This window comes from Meles meles, unplaced genomic scaffold, assembly GCF_922984935.1.
Source record: "Meles meles unplaced genomic scaffold, mMelMel3.1 paternal haplotype, whole genome shotgun sequence".
In the NCBI taxonomy this organism is placed as follows: Eukaryota; Metazoa; Chordata; class Mammalia; order Carnivora; family Mustelidae; genus Meles; species Meles meles.
In genome coordinates this window covers 325072-329594 of record NW_025721600.1, presented here as the reverse complement: position 1 = coordinate 329594, position 4523 = coordinate 325072, and the positions used below count along the sequence as shown (strand labels likewise).

The window sequence follows — 4523 nt, the reverse complement described above, 5'->3', positions numbered from 1 at the left end:
AGGGCCTGTTGGCCAGGGCTTTGGGGACAAGTCTGCAAACACAACTCGGGATACTGTCAGGGGCGAGGTGATGGCAGCCCGATCTGTAGATTGTAGGGCAGTGCCTCGGGATCCGAAATGAGGGCGACAGGGAGGCGGGAGTGCAGTCTTTTTTGTGTGGGTTGTGTGTCTCGGTTGGCCACGGAATGTAGCCGTAGACTCATGGGGCCATGGGTGATTTTGCCTCTGTGAGGATTCTGCCCAGCTCTAAAGGTTTAGGTGTCTTTACAGGGGAAGGAAAGAGTGTTGTTTTCGTCTCAGGGGTCCCGCCATAGCAGGGATTACATGGTCGGCTTCTGGGTCCCGGGCGGCTGGAGAACCCAACCGAGCATGAGGATTTGTGCCTAGGGTCATGTCAGGCCTGATATGCGGGCTCCTGGTCCAGCTAGTGAGGGGGCTGGTATGAAAGCAGTTTCAGGCTGAGGGTCACAATGCCTGTTTGTGCCCAAAGCAGCCTTCCTGGGTGGGCGTGGTCTCATGGAAAAGGCAGCTGGCTCCCACCCTGAGGTAGAGACCCCATCCCCACATAAAGCTTTTCCAGTCATGGGGAAGCAGGAGTGCTCTTTATGCTTGAGTCCCCCCCCCCCCCCCCATATACTGGGATTTGAGCTATGGTATGGCCACAGACAGGTGAATACCCAGGTTTGGCAGAGATGAAAGTCTCTGGCCATGGCAGGTCACACCTGCAGGATATGGGGCCTGCTACCTGGGGGGCTGATGGAAGGTCGGGTCTCAGGCTGTGTCAGACAGAGCATTAGTGCACAGGGCGGCCCCGGAAGTTGGGGTGACATCGAGATTTGTGCTGGTTTATCCTCAGGTGGGGATTCTGGGCAGACCCCTAGGGCCCTTCTTCTTTCTATAGGGCAGGCAGAAGACTGCACTGTGGCTCCAGAATGAACAATCTTGAGGTGTTGTTGGCCAGAAGAGTGAGGATGGAAATCTGAACGCACAAGCGCTGGTTCAGTTCAGTGCTGAGGACATGGCATTTCCAATGTGTAGCCTCTGACTCCAGATCTCCAGCACTTGAGTCAGGACACTTGTCAGATGGTAGCTCACGCTGGAGTTTGTGTCCATGCTGGCCGAAGAATGGACGTGTAGCCTTGTGAGGCCATAGAGCTTTTCTGGGCAGGAGCTTGTGGGATGTTCCGAACAGCAAGCTTTTCTTTTGCGGGACATGGGGAGTCCGTTTTGATGGCACCAGTGTGTCCCATATGGAAGGACGTTGAAGCAGAAGTCAGCTTGTGAAAATGTGATGGGTAGAGCTTCCTTCAGGTGGGCAGCAAAGTCCTGCTCTGTGGCTCCAGAGGCCCCATCCTAGAGGGCCATTTGGCCAAGGCTTTGGGGACAAAAATCTGCAAACAATCTCAGGATAGGGTTAGGGGCGAGGGATTGCAGGGGCGACCTGCAGACAGTGAGAGCAGCGTCACGCAATCTTAAATGAGAGCTATGGGGACGTGGGAGTGCAGGCTTCTCTGTCTGGGTTGTGTGTCTCGGTTGGCCACAGAATGTAGTGGTAGCCTCATGGGGCCATGGGAGATTCTGCCTCTGTGAGAATTCTGACTGGCTCCCAAGGGTTTGGTGTCTTGCGGGGGGAAGGGAAGAGTGCTCTTTTCCTTCTCAGGGGTCCCACCATAGCAAGGATTCCAGAGTCAAATTCTGGGTCCAGGCATCTGGAGAACCCGACCAAGGGTGAAGACTGGGACCTAGGGTCATGTCAGCCCGATATGCGTAGTCCTGGTCCAGCTAGCCAGGGGTGGTTTGAAAGCGTGATCAGGCTGAAAGTCACAATGCCTGTTTGTGGCCAGGGCAGCCCTCCTGGGTGTGTGTGGTCTCATGGGCCATGCAGCTGGCCCCCACACTGAGCCTTAGACCCCCATCCCCACAGCAAACTTTTCCCGTCATGGGAAAAGAGGAGGGCTCTTTTATGTTTGAGGTTCCCCCATAGGCCGCTATTTGAGCTGTGGTCTGGGCACAGATGCCTGAATACCCAGGTCGGGTAGATTTGACAGTCTCTGGCCATTGCAGGTCCCACCTGCAGGGTATTGGGCCCACTACCTGCCGGGCTGATGGGAGGTCGGGGCTCAGGCTGTGTCAGACAGTGCATTAGTGGACAGGGAGGCCTAGGATATTGGGGTGCCATTGAGGTCCGTGCAGGTTAATCCTCACGTGGGGATTCTGGGCAGACCCCTAATGTAGGGACCTGGTTGGGTGGAGGGAGCCCTTTTGTTGTTGGCTTGGATTGACCCTGTCCCTTGCAGAGGAACTTGCTTGCAGACCCCAGATGTAGGGGCGGGCCAGTTGGATGGAGACGTCCAATCAGTTGGACGCACACATATTTACTATGGTAAATTGGAATTCTATTCGCCACCCGTATTGATGATGGAGCGTGACTGTGCAGCTTTCCTTGTGTGCTGCAGTCTTATTGGCCACCTGTGAGTGGGCCGGGCTCCACCATCCCTATGAAGGTCAGTCTGTGAGGTAGTGTGGGGCCATTTTTATTTTTTATTTATTTATTTTTATTTTTTGCATTTGTCGGTTCATCAGGAGCAGCATTTCTTGGTTTGTTGGGAGCAGCGTTTTTCGGTTTTTCGGGACCAGCATTCGTCGGTTCGCTGGGCAGTGGCTTCGCCAGCCCGGCAGAGGCCTCGCCAGCCCGGCAGCAGCCTCGCCAGCCAGGGAGCATCCTCTCCAGCCCGGCAGTGGCCTCACCAGCCAGGGAGCAGCCTCGCCAGCCGGGGAGCGGCCTCGCCAGCCCAGCAGTGGCCTCACCAACTGGGGAACAGCACTGCCAGAGCATCATGAGCATTGCTGGGCAGCGGCCTCACCAGCCGGGGAGCAGCCTTGCCAACTGGGGAGCGGCCTCGCCAGCCAGGGAATGGCCTTGCCAGCCAGGGAGAGGCCTCGCTGGCGAGCAGCGCTGCTGGAGCATCATCATCAGGAAGCGGCCTCATGGGTTAGCGGTGCCACCAGGAGTGCCATCATCGGTCTTGTTCCTAACAGTAGGAGACTGCTCTCCGCTATCTCTTCACCTGGAAGCCACCCTTGTAGTCCTGCATCACCATGGTGCTCCAGGGTGGCCTACTAACCCGCAGAGAGGAACCAGTACCCCTGAAGAGCATCTCTGTGACCTTGTCCATTCGTGGTTTGTGGCTTGTGTGTCTGCTACCTTAAACTACAAGAATGAGGAGGAAGTTCCTTTGGAGACCTTCTTTGTGTTCCCCATGGATGATGAATCAGCTGTCTACAGCATTGAGGTCAAGTTGGATGGGAAGAAAATTAAAGCAGAATTAAAGGAGAAAACAAAGGCCCACAGCATCTCTGAGAGTGCCATCAGCAACTGCCGCCAAGCTTTCCTACTGGAGGAGGACAAGTACTCCAAGGACATCTTCTGTTACAGTGTGGGGAACCTGGACCCAGGGTCGAGTGTAGCAATCACTCTGAAGTATGGGCAGGAGCTCCACTTGGAAGCAGATAGAGCCCTGCACTATGTGCTCCCAGCTGTCTTGAATCCTAGATACCGTGGCTCTGGATCATTCGAGGACAGTTGCCTTGATATGAAGACTCCTGTCGTTCCTTTGGAGGACCTGCCCTCTACACTCAGCATGGTTGCCACCGTCAGTTCCCAGCATGGCATTGAGAGGATCCAGTCCAACTGCCCCTTCAGTCCTACCAAGTACCTTGGAGAAGATAAGACTTCTGCCCAGGTTTCCTTGGCTGATGGACACAGATTTGATCAAGATGTGGAACTCCTGATTTACTACAGTGAGGTGCATACCCCCACTGTAGCTGTGGAGATGGGGCAACCTGGAGACAACTCAGATGGTTTCATGAAAGATCCATCTTTGATGGTGTATTTCTGCCAAAATATCCCAGAATCTCAGTCACCTGTCATCTCTGGAGAATTCATCTTCCTCATGGACCACTCAGCAAGTATGCAGTCCCCCATAAGTAAACAGTATAACTCTCAGCTACGCATACAGGCAGCCAAGAAACACTGATTTTGCTGCTGAAGAGTTTGCCTATGGGCTGTTACTTCAATATCTATGGATTCGGAAGTTCCTATGAGGCATTCTTTCCAAATAGTGTGAAATCCACTCAGCAGACCATGGAGAAGGCACTGAGGAGAGTTAAGCTTATGCAGGCTAACCTGGGGAGCCCTGAGGTAGCAGCCGTTGTTAGGTAGCGGGAATCGTGGGGTAGCAGGAATCATCAGGTTGGGGGAATCGTCGGGTAGCGGGACTCTTGGAGTAGCGGGAATTATCCCGTAGGGGAAATCATTGGGTAAGGGAAGTAATCGGGTTTGCTGTCCTGGTCATCGTCACCTCTTTGTAAGAGAAGGCCCTGACAGGTTGGTTTGATTTTTGATGCATGGGGCAAAATAAAACTTTGCTTGGTCTTCACTTTGTGTCAGTCTCATTCCTTTGATCACGGACCCTAGTACCCTGGAGCCCTTCTTCTTTCTAGAGGGAAGGCAGAAGGCTGCA

The 4523-nt window shown here is 54.1% G+C and overlaps 1 pseudogene; it reads left to right on the top strand.

Annotated features, from left to right (window-relative positions):
- The first annotated feature begins 705 nt into the window (after nucleotides 1-705).
- Nucleotides 706-4222, top strand: LOC123936535 (annotated as a pseudogene).
- The last annotated feature ends 301 nt before the right edge of the window (nucleotides 4223-4523 follow it).